The sequence below is a fragment of the Xenopus tropicalis genome, chromosome 6, assembly GCF_000004195.4.
Source record: "Xenopus tropicalis strain Nigerian chromosome 6, UCB_Xtro_10.0, whole genome shotgun sequence".
Classification (NCBI taxonomy): Eukaryota; Metazoa; Chordata; class Amphibia; order Anura; family Pipidae; genus Xenopus; species Xenopus tropicalis.
This window is the reverse complement of record NC_030682.2, coordinates 70,104,939-70,119,686: the sequence shown is the minus strand read 5'-3', so window position 1 is coordinate 70,119,686 and position 14,748 is coordinate 70,104,939. Positions and strand designations below refer to the sequence as shown.

General features: G+C 37.4%; 1 protein-coding gene across 1 annotated transcript in view; it reads left to right on the top strand.

Moving 5' to 3' along the window:
* Positions 1-14,748, top strand: part of dap (death-associated protein) — a 45,870-nt gene that overhangs the window by 18,509 nt on the left and 12,613 nt on the right. The window lies entirely within an intron of this gene.

The following is a 14,748-nucleotide window of genomic DNA, read 5'->3' as shown; positions in this document are numbered from 1 at the left end:
TGAACTAGATAGAAGGCAGGCTTGACCTTTCCCACTGCCTGCCTGCTTCAAAGGGCTTCCCCCCCCCCTCTGCTCTTCGGGTCTGTAATTCGTTCTACCATAATTATGTAGATGAAAAAACTTTGCAGATTTAGTTTAGAAGGAACTTAAAGCTGATACAAATTAAAACACAACAGCAGGTGTAAAAAAATTTTTTAATTGGCTGTCAGTATCACTTTAACAGAAAAGAACTCTTAATAGGGTCATATAATAAAAGGTGCAACATTTGCTACTGGTCTTTTATTACATGTAGGGGTGTGCCCCTTGATTGGAGTCTGGCAGGGTGTGAGGACAATGGAAGTCCTTCTTGTATGGTCAACCAGGTGGAGGGATTTCTCTACTTGTTATGATTTAGATTTTTTAGAATTTAAGACAGGCTACAGTATTTGAACCCCCTGAGTACTTCATAAAGGATTTATCTATGTCCAGTCTTATAAATACATTGCAGCATTAAGGCGAGATTTGTTATTTCTGTGTCTTCTCGTCTGAGAGCTCTCATTAGTTGCCCAATATGCCAATCTCTATTGCTAATCACTCCCTCCTTTCTTTTAGATGCAAGTTCAGCCCAACCTACTTTAATCAGCAGTCCATGAGAACATAGTATAATTCACTACATGATTTTTCTCACAATGGTAGCCATAATGATCCATATTGTAATGGTTGAATTGGCAATGTGTTTAGTCTTACCCTATATTAGTCCTGTCTGACATTTTTGTAGTTATGTGACATTTAACACATTTTAGGGCTGGATTGTGTTAAAATAATGATGCCTGTGCAGATCTTCAGCAGGCAGTGGGGGACTTATGGGTCTGGGCTTAATCCAGAATGTCAGACTAACAGTCCTCTAGTTGTAAAACTACGAATGACATAACACTGGATAACCAAGTTGTTTTTCTGACACAACTGTAGAGAGGAACTATCTCAAAAATAAAAATGTAATATATACTTAATCATTGTGAAATGATAAATTTTCAAAAAATAATCAGTATATATTTCATTTTTAAAATCTGGTTAGTCTTTGCTATCATAGTTACATAGGGTTGAAAAAAGACCAGTGTCCATCAAGTTCAACCCATCCAAGTAAACCCAGCACACACAACCCACACCTACCAATCTATACACTCACATACATAAACTATATATATAACCACTAGTACTAACTGTAGATATTAGTATCACAATAGCCTTGGATATTCTGATTGTTCAAGAACTCATCCAGGCCCCTCTTAAAGGCATTAACAGAATCTGCCATTACCACATCTCTAGGAAGGGCATTCCACAACCTCACTGCCCTCACCGTGAAAAACCACCTACGCTGCTTCAAATGGAAGCTCCTCTAATCTAAAGGGGTGGCCTCTGGTGCGTTGATTTAGATCATCTCCTCGTGCAAGCTAGAGGTATAGCTGGCTGTACAATTTACTGGAAGATTATGGCAAGAAGGGGCTGGATGGATTCTTAGCAAGTGAGGGAATACAGGGTTATGGGAGATAGCTCTTAGTACAAGTTGATCCAGGGACTGGTCCGATTGCCATCTTGGAGTCAGGAAGGAATTTTTTCCCCTCTGCGGCAAATTATAGAGGCTTCAGATGGGGTTTTTTTGCCTTCCTCTGGATCAACTAGTAGTTAGGCAGGTTATATATAGGCATTATGGTTGAACGTGATGGACGTATGTCTTTTTTCAACCCAACTTACTATGTTACTATGTAGGTGAAATATTGCAATATCTCTAGGCTGCTGGCAGCTGTGGTGGCTGGATCTAAATTTGATGATACCATGGAGTAGAGGGTAGAATGGTATGGAATCCAAAAATTGAAAATGGCAGGCACTCCACGACTTGAAGAAAAAGAAAAACACTAGATGCTACATGGTTACTAAGGCCATGTAGCATCTAGTGTTAATTAAATAAACTTATGATTTTATTTCAATTTTTGGAGTCTACTGCCTGATACCTTTTTCTTCAAGTCCTGGAGTGCCTGCCATTATCAGTTTTTGTATTTCCTAAATGGTCCCCTCAAACTGAAAGTCTGGGGCATGAGCACCCAGGCCCATCTATACTTTCGGTGAGATAATATATATACTAAATAACTTATGTGCATAATCCTAAATGTTTGTTCTATAGGTAGAATGGTATGTGCTACTTCTGCACCAGGAGCTAAAAAATAGTGTGGAAGCTTATGCTAGCGAGAGAACGCCAACTGTGACCGAAATCGTTTCCCCTCTATATACAAGATTTGTGTTACATTTGTTATATTTTGAATTAGTGCTAATGCATCTGCTAGAAAGGGAGTCCCCCTAAAAGATATATTAGACTTAATTGTTAATCAAAATCTGTCTCCAACTCTTACTTGAAGAGAAACAGACCCTGAGCAGGGGATAGTGAAGAGTAACTTGAATATATCACGGTACAGAATTTTCAATAGATTTAAAAAGTTCTTTTAGGGTGTAGACACACAGAGCTACTAGTAGCAGCTACTTTTTCAAGGCTACTGAACTCCAGTAAATACCCTGCCATAGACAATACTGAGAACTGCCTCTGCTAAAACACACGTAGAAACAATTATCAGCATTGTCTATATTAGTAGCCACAACAAAAGGAGTTCTGTAAATGAATTCCAAATTCCTATTGTTTACTTTTATCTGTATGAGGTAGTCTCCTCAACCTTAATGATTTTTTTGTGTAGCCACAACAAGTAGCAGCTACTAGTAGCTCTGTGTGTCTTCACCCTATATTTATAAAAAGTTCCTTACTTCAGATTGATGAAGCTTATATTAACTTTTCATTTTCATAATAGTTCTTTAAGTAGAACATTCCTGGTTCACATTACATTTTTATTAAAATGAAAAAAATGCTTTACAAGCAGAAAAGATTGATGAAAAATCACATTGTAATTGCTGGGATGTTTTGTCATATAATGTTTTTAAGTCCCACAACCCAAAACAATAGAGACAAGGATATGCAAATGTTGATTTGCTCCTGGAAACTAACATATTAGTATTACTATTTGAAATACAAGGAAATACATTTAATATAAGTACAAGTTATAATTATACTGTCTGTTAATCAAACTGCTGTTGTAATAAGCCTTTCATCTTCTTGTAAGTATGCAGAGGCCAATGTGTGTAAGGATTCTTAAAGGAATAGTTCAGTGTAAAATAGGTAGACTGCACAAAATAATGTAAAATAAATAATAAAAATGTAATCTATAAAGGCTGGAGTGAGCAGATGTCTAACTCAATAGCCAGAACTTAACTTCTTGCTTTCAGCTCTCTAACCTCTTAGTTAGTCAGTGACTTTAGGGGGGGGGGGGCACATGGGACATAATATTGTATTTTTTTAAAATAATGATCACATCTCACAAAAATTGGCTTTTAACTTAGGTGTATTTGCAGCCTGTCACGGCCGCCATCTTGGATTCCAGGATTCCCCCGCTCAACCCCCTAGCAACACCCCCTACCGGCTCGCTCCCCACTTCCCTGCTCTGCGTGCCTGCTGTGTGTGTCACATGATGGGCCAGGCGAGCGTGCCGGCTTCTCGCACTAAAATGAATGAAATACGCATGCGCCACCTACAGTTTCCTGGTCACATAGTCATTGCAGGAGCGATGCATTATGGGAATCCTCTTTATCCAGCTCGGCGTTTTTTATTCCTGTTTGGCTTCAGATCTTCTGAACAGGTGAAATATGCGGAGACTTAAGGGCACTATTGAGACAACTGAGATTAACTCTTTATTAGCCTTTCCTTCTCCTTTAAGCAAAACAGGGATTGTTTGTCCATATATTGCAATATACTTCAAGCTGGCCAACTAAGTCATCCCCTCTGGCCAGTCCTACAATTACTTATCCAATTCATTTAGGGCTCTGGCACACAAGGAGATTTGTCGCCTGCGTTTTTCCCCCCCTGGTGCTTTGGCGACAAGTCGCCGCGACAATACCCACGAAGAGATTTCATGCGAGTTGAGCTCCAGGCGATCTGCTACCCATGGTGCAACAGTTAACCCCCCCTCATGTTTACTCAAGTCGCTCAGAAAAGGGTCTGTGTGCGATTTGAAACAGCAGGCGATTTGAAGTAGCCTCGTATGTTTTGACGCTGGTGATTTCCATTGATTTAGCATTGGCATCTTGTCGCTCGTCTTGTCGCCAAAACGCTCTTTTAAAAATCGCTGGCGACAAATCTCCTCGTGTGCCACAGCCCTAAGAATTCTACCGCATAAATATACATTTAACAAAGGGACTGAGTTTTACGTGCAACTTACTTGCTTTCAAAGTTAAAGCCCTTTTATCGGCTCCACTGGGATCACCTGACTGTAGCTGGAAGGGGTGGAAGCTATAACATGGAGCTGGCCAATGCTCCTGTATAAAAAGGAAAGTTATGCTAAGCCTCTAAATTTTAAACCATTAGGTGAGGGTGCAATGAGGTGTGACCACAAAATACATATAGACATCAACAAGAGATCCTCTGCACCCATTTATCAATGTTATAGCTCCCACCCTTTCCAGCTACAGTCAGGTTATCCCAGTGGAGCCAATAAAAGGGCAACCATTTGAGAGTTTTAACTCTGAAAGCAAGCAAGTAAGTTGCAGTTAAAGTCAGTACCTTTGTTAAACAATCCATGTTTTGCTTAAAGAGGAGGGCATTTCTTCGTAGCTTCATGCACAGAATGTCTTAATGCCCTATATATATTAATAATGGATGAGTGGTTAAAATTTAGTGTTTGAACACAACTTTCCCTTTTTGGTATAAAAAAGAGCAAATGTGTTTGACTGACATTCATATAGAGCAAATGTGTACATCTAACATTCGTATAGAGAATTAAGCCTTTTGACTATATATCTATAAAAACTATCTGTAAAAATGGTAAAAACAAAAAAATGTGGGTCAGATGTCACCTTTCAACCATTGGTCACAAAGTGCTTCATAGCAGTCAAACCAGCCATCATTTGGCACCCTCTGTATATGAGGTAATACCAGGAGGTAAAGTTATTGTTATAGCTCATACGCAGGCTGAGACTTCATTTAAAAGTTATTGCTCAAAGTTATTACCATTTTTATATGCTGAAATCCAGTTGCAAAACAGTTCTGTTTCTGCATCATTTGAAATCCTGGCAGGGAAGGATTGCCTAAAACATGCAGGAACTACATAACCCACAGTGCACTGCACTGTGATTACTGTGATGTTTCTTTCCTTATTGACATCACGTGTGCAGGGAATTGTGTGGTATGGAGGTTTCAGGCTAAAGGCAGGCCGAGGACAGTCGAATTACATTTTATTTGAGTCAAGTACCGTATATACTCGAGTATAAGCCGAGTTTTTCAGCACCAAAAATGTGCTGAAAAAGTCGCCCTCGGCTTATACTCGAGTAAAGGCTAAAATCTGGTTAGAAGAAACTGTTTCCAAGATACACGATCGCTCGCACCCGTGGGCGTAACTGTGCTCCTGTGCATGATCGCTCGTTAACCCCCCCCCCACGGGCGTAACTGTGCTCCTATGCTTCAGTGTGTGATCGCTCGCACCAACCCCCCTCCTCCGCCACCCCTGTGGGCGAACCTGTGTTCCTGTGCCTCAGTGCGCGATCGTGTACCTGTGCTCCTGTTCTTCCGTGCGCGCTTCCTTGCGATCGTGTACCTGTGCTTCCATGCACGCTTGCACGCATATGCCCCTCCCCCCGTGGGCAGACCTGAGCCTGCTAGCATCCCCTTTATAGCCCATTGGATTGCTTTGAACTGAGCTCCGTTTGCTGCCAGATGGGAAAAGGAGCTGAGCAATGATGATCAAGAAAAAAATTGCACTCCCCTACACTGCGTGGGCATGGGGAAGGGTGGAGGAGGGATGTGACATCACAGCTTTTTCTCACCCATCGTGGGTTTCAGTTGGAACATAGGTATCAACTTGGGCATGACGGTTGCATGCTTCATGAGAGGCACTCCCCAACTAGCAATTGTATGCCTCCTATAATATAGTGCTTCTACTTTCTTCTATCACATTAACTAGAAGGCAAAACACATTTGGGGTTTACTGTTTGATATTCCATTAAGCTTTCCACAGGTAAATTTTTTTTTTCCCCTACTACAAAACACAGCCTGCTAGATTTCCTCTGCTAGAAATCTGTTTTACTATGGTCTAGCATTACAGGACAGGCAAATGAAAACATCTGTTTAGCACAGTTGGGGTTTTTTTTTCTTTGTCCTAACACAGGAATTTGTTCCGTGAAAATAAACAAATAATTATCTATTGTAGCGCTGACCCATTTTATGTTGTGCTATGTTCACATCCATAAACTCAAAAACCACAAAGACTACATTGGGTGAGATTTGCGTATTTAGAAACTACATGGCACTGTAACTGCAATTGGCTTCTTTCAGGGACGGCTAGATTCATGTGCTGGGAGCTTATAGGCTTATACTCGAGTCAATACATTTTTCCAGTTTTCTTAGGTAAAATTAGGTACCTCGGCTTATATTCGGATCGGCTTATACTCGAGTATATACGGTAGTCAGCCAGATCAGTAGAATAACATGGGGCTAGGCTAAGGTAACAGTTCCAAACCATATTATTACATTATAGGAGAAGGAAAGGCTAATAAAGAGTTAATCTCAAGCTGCAGGCATACCTTCAGTTTTCTCAATAGTGCCCTTAAGTCTCCCCATATTTCTCCTGTTCAGATGATCAGAAGCCTCATAGAAAAAAAGAGCTTTGTAAAGAGCTCTGTAAAGAAAGTTCCCATAATGCCACGCTCCTGCACCAAGACCAAGACCGGTGTAAATGCGCAGTTTGTAAGACTATGAGGAAGCTTCCTGCTGATTGGCTCAGATCACACATTCCTAAGGGCTGGAGGGAGTTCTTAGCATTCTTGAGGGAGGGGGGAGCAGGAGAGAGCTTGCGTGTCTTTGGCACAGGAAAACAAAGACAACAAATCCTGTTTCTTTTGACAGAAAACTCAGTGCAGTGTTTCTGAGTACTTATGGTTGTATTTACGTAGACCTTTCTGATAAAGCTTACTTAGTTTTTACCTTTCCTTCTTTAAAAATCATAAAATGGCTGCATATTTTAATTGATGTATGTTGCAGGGTTGCTTAAAATTATGTTTTCTTTTCAAAAAGCTTAGTTGTTATTTGGTAGATTTCCCCTTTAAGGGGGAAAAGGGAATGTGAAACCTAGGAAAATTTCTTTTTTTAGGTGCATTAATATAGATGTTGATCATTTTTATACACTTAAAAACACACAATTCCTATATGTACTGATAGTAGGACTGCTTTTTTGTTTTCTGCTGCTCCAAAAATATTTCAAATCATCTTTAGCCATTTTATATTGCCAAATAAAACCTGCATATTTTTCCATATAATTGGATAGTATTTATCCTTTAAAGTGCCCGAAATGGACAAAGAAAATATATTTGGATTAGGCAGTACATTGTGTATTATTTTCCTGTCAAGGCAACTGATGAAATTGACAAAATGAATCTGACATGCGGCACATTGCATATCAAATTCTATTGCTTCATATTTATGACTAGTAGATTTTAGAACTATCTTTCCAGCATACATTTTTCAGTATGTTCCTGTTTTGTTGACTTAAAGTGTTTCAGCATGTCATTCATATTTTATCTTCAAGATGTGTATTAGCTTGAGGTTTTCTTCTGCTGCATTGCCGAAAGAAATATTTATGTTTTAGAAATCCAAACCTTTGTAAAAGAGCCAAAAGAGAAAAAAAAGTCTTTCATTTATCTAAACTACGGTAGCTTTTTAGCCTAAGGAACTATCACAACTACGAAAGGTACTCAGAGAGGTAAGTTCAGTTTATAATGGCTTGTGTTTCTGATATTATCAGACTCGCTTTCATCTAGTATGGTACCTATGGACTGAAGAAAAGCTGATGTCATTCCTACATTTAAAAAGAGATTACCATCCCAGCCTGGCAAGTATAGGCCAGTAAGTGGTGGACAAGTTATTTGAAGGCTTGTTAAGGGATCACATACAAAATTATGTTCTGGAGAATGGCATTATGAGCAGTAATCAGCATGGCTATATTCAATGCCAGTCATCAGCTGCAAGGGAAAAAAAGTTTTGAGCTCTATTAAAAGGGCATAGATTTGTGGAAGGGAGGGGGCTATTCTTCCACTTTACAGAGCACTGGTAAGGCTTCAACTAGAATATACCATGCTGTTTTGGTCTCCAGTGCTCAAAAAGGACATTATTGAGTTAAAGAGGGTCCAGAAAAGAGCAACTAAGCTGGTAAAGGCTATGCAAAGTCTCAGTTATGAAGAAAGACTGGCCAAGTTGGGTCTGTTTACACTGGAGAAGAGGCGCTTAAGAGGTGACATGATAACTATGTATAAATATATAAGGGGATCATATAATAATCTCTCTAATGCTTTATTTAGAAGTAGGTCCTTCCAACTAACACAAGGGCACACATTCCAATTAAAAGAAAGGAGGTTCAGTCTTAATATTCGTAAAGGACTTTTTACTGTGAGAGCTTTGAAATTGTGGAATTCTCTACCTGATTCGGTCGTAGTGGCAGATACATTAGATAGCTTTAAGAATGGGTTGGATGGCTTTTTAGCAAATGAGGACATACAGGTTATGGGTGATAGCTCTTAGTACAAATTAATCCAGGGACTGATCCAATTGCCATCTTTTTTTTCAATCTAACTATGTTACTATGAAAGCCACTGGCGTATTTTGCCACGCAATCAGTATGTCATCCTAAACAACAGCCCATTTAATAAAAGGAATGAAGCGCAGAGGCCTGCAGCTATTTGCATGATGCAGTGTATATCTAATGTCCTTAACAAAAAGATAACCAGGACTTGTTGTTTACCAGAAAGGACATAGAAATAACCAAGGGCATGCCCTCTTTACCTGTTGTATTGGTGATTGGTTGTTTTGTATGATTTCTTGTATATTTAATTTATACACCCATTTTTTCTACAACAATGCAGAATGTGTTGTCATTTTATAAATACTTGTTAATAATAATAATACAGGTATGGAACCCGTCATCCGGAATGTTCAAGACCTGAGGTTTTCCGTAATATGGATTACAGTCTACCAAAAAGTCATTTAAACAATAAATAAATAAGGATTCATTATATCTTGGTTGGAATCAAGTACATGTTAATGTGTTATTATTACAGAGAAAGTCTGAATATCTAATTTATTTAAAGACTATGGGAGATGGCAAAAGTAACAACTTTTAGGGTTAGATTTACTAAAACATAATGTCTCTTTTTTTTTTTTTTTTTTTTTCAAATTCAACTAAATTTGTTTTCATAAATGTCTATTATTTACTAAAATAAAGTTGCAGGGAAAAGTCGCTGTGAGAAAAGCCATTAAAAACTTGACTTTTTTGAATTGTTGCTGCAAAAATCCCAACTTTATTGAATTGTTGCTGTGACAATTCAAAAAAAGTAATTTTTTTGGATAAAACCCAGCGAAACCTCTAGTCTCAAGTTTTGAGACAAAAGAAATAACATAAAGGAAAATGAACTTTGCTATTGACTTCTACATGAGTTTGGCAAGTTTAATCTGGCAAATTGTCAAATTTGGGTTTTTAGCCGTTTAGAGTATTCATAGTAAATATTGAAAAAGCTGCAGCATTTTTTTTCTGCTAAAAACTCAATTTGAGTTTAAAAAACACCAAAAATCAATGGTTAGTAAATGGGCCCCTTAATTATAATAACAGTGTCATATAAGCAGCAAAGCATGTTCTGTCTTAACCCTACATTGTTTATGCTGTTATTAAAAACCCCTGATGGAAGGTGCATCCACTGCCAACTTTTTACAGGTGCTGAAAACCTTGCCAGCAACCTAGTGGGTAGAAATTTCATTTTAGTGTCTGAAAAATGCAATTTTAAAAGCTTTACTGTAACAGTAGGGGTCTCTAGGCAGCCTGGGCATAAAGCCTGGTTTATTATATAGCATTTTCAATAAGCTGCAAAACCAGAACACATAAACATATTTGCAACACTAGTAATGTAATGACTAAAACAATGTGAATATACATTATCAATTCACAACACTGTTGTTCATATTGACAATTGTAGATGGCCACTTGAGGTTTTCTTTTTATGTTTTTTTGCATTACAGTTGTATTTAAATGCTCATTTTCCGAGTTACATGCAAACAAGAATGAAAAAATAATTTATTCTTTTAGAAATGGAGGATGTAATCTTGCTGCTTTTCAAAAAATCAATAATTTTTTGTGTGAGCTTTTTAATATTAATCACATTTTTGATGTTCTGCTGTTGGTCCCATTATTTTAGAATTCTACATTTTGATCTCTTTGTAGGCCTCTACCAATGTTAATTGTTATTCTCATTCAAGTTATTCTCTTGTGCTATTTCCACATAGTGTAAAGCTGTATTACCCACTGAGGTTTAGCCACCTGTATAAATATTTGATGTAATCACTCCTTGTGCTATAATGGCATAATGTCAGCATGCTATAATAGCATAATGTCAGCATGAACTTAGTCACTACCAGCAATCGCTTATTTATTTATGTGCTTTTGCAGAACTCTAAGATAAGAGGAGATAAGAGGATCCTGTTTATATATCAGTTTTTTTTTTGCTAATTTCAGCAAATTACATTTTCCACTGTGCATTAATAGTTACCTTTGAAAGTTCAAAGAAGTTAACAATCACTCATAGAATACTGTAAATTAAAATTGGAATATTTTCCAAATCAATGCAGTGGGTTATTTTGGACACACAAAAAGAACCAAGAAAGTATTCCTATTATCCAGAATGGTGTGATTTATCTTGTTGCTATTGTGTCCAAAAAAAGACCTGCCTTGGTAAGATTTCAATGATCAACAATCGTTTTTGTTTTCTTTCCTTTAATTTGTATTCTAAAAAAAATCTTCTCTGACATCAAAGTTTCAAGGCATCTGTAATTTTCCTGTAATGCTTCATAATTGTCCCGATTTCTATAGTCACAGGAAACAGTGCAACCTGGGCTGTTCTGGTTTTTGGTTTTATAGACACATCAGTAAATTTGAAGATCTGTATCTGAAAACAACTTAATGTAAAATTGCTGTGAGAGCTGTTCTATGAAATGATGACCAACATTTTTTTGCTAGGTATGGATTTGCTGCGAAATTCTGCATGTCGCCATTGGCGATTGTTTGGAGAAACCCCCGCTAAAATTAGCCACAACAAAAATTTGCTGTGTGAGGAAAAAATTCATGGTTGTGTCAAATAAGTTGCAGTTGTGTCAACTAAAGTCATGCGCATCAAAAAATGTTGGGCGATTCAAAAAAGTCTCACGATAAACGCATTTCATGACATTTTTGCCCTTTCACAAAATTTTCAGCAGTTTAGTGAAACTGGAAAGATTCACTCATCACTTCTAAGCACTTTTGCAATTTTTAGGGAAATTTTGGGGAAATGTCATAAATGGCAAACAAATTGTGACAAATTTACATTTCATAAGGCAATATTCTTTATTAAAGGAAAACTATACCCCCAGAATGAATACTTAACCAACAGATAGTTTATATTATGTTAAGTGACCTGTTTAACAAACTGGACATATATATATATCAGTAAATACTGGCCTTTTATATGCTTTCCCTTGATTCACCATTAAGCGATGAGCTGTGTGCTCCCTCAGAGACCACATGACCAGAAATAATGCAACTTTAACTGTAGCAGGAAGAAGTGTGGGAGCAAAAAGCAGAACTCCGTACATTAAAGGAAACTTAAGAAGAAGGCTAAAATGGTATAAATTATGTTTTGAGCTTCTGTACCAGCCCAAGGCAAATAAAGCCCTTTAGCAATGGAGATCTGTGCCTCCAAATATGTCCCAGTATCTCACCATCTTCTTTTCTGCTGATTCCCTGCACAAGCTTTGTGCTGTTGTCAGTTACTGAGCTTAGGGACAGATGCACAATATACTGTATATATACATATATAATATATGTATATATATAAAATGATGCAGGAAGGAACCGCTCTCACAGGTCTTAGTCATCCATAAAGAACTTTATTTAGAAAGGCACGACAACTGACGTTTCGGCTGAACCACCAGCCTTTGTCAAAGTTACAGTGAGACATATACACACACCTTATAAATTGTGCATGGCGGGAAAACTGCGAGCAGTAAGTGAACACACGTAACAGATTCCAAAGTCATCATTTCAAAGACATCACCAACCTCCCCGTGTCAAAACACCCCATCTCAGTCATCCATAGACTGCCGAGTGTGAGACAGAAATTTAACATAGATGCATCAAACTAACATATACAGACAAACATTTCGCAACAAAATAAAGAAAAACAAAAACGATACTAACTTAATACACAAAACTAGAAAGTTTTATATCAGCTAGTTTGTTCAATATAATGAATGTCGCAAAGATTTCCGATATAGCTAAAATAAATGTTGTATGCGTGCACGGGCACGGATCAAAGCAAAGTTACTCCTATATGGATCAGGAGACAGCAGATGAACGGAGAACTTTAAAGTGTTGAAAATACAATGTAACTAATGTCTCGAGTGTCAACACACTTAAAAAGCAGAAGCTCGGAGGCTGTTATGCTGGATACCTTAGATACTGAAATCGCAAGTATATTAGATGGATACAACGTTTTAAGTCAGCTCATAGTGAAAACTCGTACCAAATTAATTCAATGCCCAAAAAGAAGGATATATTAAGGTCAAAAAATGTTAAACCAAACTAGTAAAGAATAAAACATTTCATAAGTAACAAATTGGTATTTTCACGAGGTACTTGCTGATTCATGAGCGTTTAAAGAATTAGTACTAAGCCCCAGGATCGATCTACATGGTGCTGAGTATTCTAATTATCATTATAGGGGGAAAAGAAAACTACAATAGTACGTGAACACTACTGGTTATTAAATAGGGACTATGAGGGATGTAGGTATTATTACTGAACTAGATAAGCGGGAACAAGTGGTCAATCGTGAGACAGACATCAAAATGAAAGTGCCCATTAGCCAGTAGAGAAAGTCCCACCCCTCCAGAAATTAGAGAAGCGTGTGTGTCAAATTCTAAGACTCACAGTCAGTTGGTCCCAAAGGGTACAGAACATATAGGAATTGCCGATCACTGTGTGAGGGCATAATTTATAATATAAGCGCTCATTAGGTACAGCAGGAAATCACCTTACGTGTTCCTACAAAGTGGTAGAATGGTAAGTAATCGAGAGCCCGTGGCCAACACCCGAAGGAACATCACATTTGTAAGTCATCAGTGTGTCTCCGTGTCCAAACGGGCTGCTGATGTGGGCTGTAAAGTAAGTAAATGGCACCGCTTAACTCACCAATGTGATGTCATCACTTTGGAATCTGTTACGTGTGTTCACTTACTGCTCGCAGTTTTCCCGCCATGCACAATTTATAAGGTGTGTGTATATGTCTCACTGTAACTTTGACAAAGGCTGGTGGTTCAGCCGAAACGTCAGTTGTCGTGCCTTTCTAAATAAAGTTCTTTATGGATGACTAAGACCTGTGAGAGCGGTTCCTTCCTGCATCATTTTGTATATTCCATACTTCGGTACTGCACCCAGGCATGATGTTTTGGATTTAAACGTGAGTGCCAGCCTCCTAGATGTATTTATATATATATATATATATATATATATATATATATATATATATATAAATGTCACAATATAAGGCTGATCAGAAATGAATGCTGATAATTACTACATTAAAGATCAGAAACCATTGCATCTATCATTAGAATTTAATAATCAGCCCTGTAGCATCAGCTTATATGACTGGCCAACCTTTTTTAACAAAAAAAAAAAGCTTTTCAGTAATAAGCTTTATTACATACACTACACACTGGTGAAAACTATACATTTTCCAATCTTTGTTCTACTGGCAGGTTCCAGGTTCCCAAAAGCTATATTAAATTTGTGCAAAAGAAAAATTTCTCACGCAAACTGTGAATATTTTTTCCAATTATTACAATGCCCCCTAAGACTGAGAAATTAAAGGTGTTTCAATGCTGCAGGCAGAGCAATATAGTGATGCCTTTTTTTTCTCAGACACAAGAATGTGTCACTATTGGTACAAAATGTATTATCACACTAGTATATCATTTCCAGATCAACATCTTTCAGTATTTATCTTTAAGTGTTTTCAGTATTTTTCTTCCTTTTTTCCTGCCTCACTTTTCTTAGTGCAGACTAGCAGAGTAAAGTAAAATCTCTAGTAAAAGTAAAAAAGTAAAAGTCTAAGGGGGGTAGTTATTTATTGGTAGTAATGAGCTTATGGATTCACAGCGAATTTTGCTATTGGCAAATTGTTTCAAGAAGCTTCAGTGAAATTTTGCAGCGAAAATTCTTGAGTGCATAAAAAAAACGCAGTCGCGAAATAAAGGGTGTGCTTGAGTCAAAATAGGCACGCGTCAAAAAAAAAATGCATGGCACCCACATTGTGTGACTTTTGCAGCAAAGCGAAACAGGACAAATTTGCTTATCACTGTTTATTTATTTTAGTTATTCAAATGGTTTAAAAATTTAATTTTTCAATATTTGTTATGTGAAAAATTCTATTGTAAAACTTTGGCTTCTAAAACTTGAAATGTTATGTAAAAGTGAATGGGAGCTGTCATAGGCAAATTTATAAATATTTTATCAAATTCTTCCCATAAAAATGACACTCAAATTACAAATTCAAGGTATTTTTACAATATCATCTGATCTAATTTTTTAATCACATTTTGTAATACAT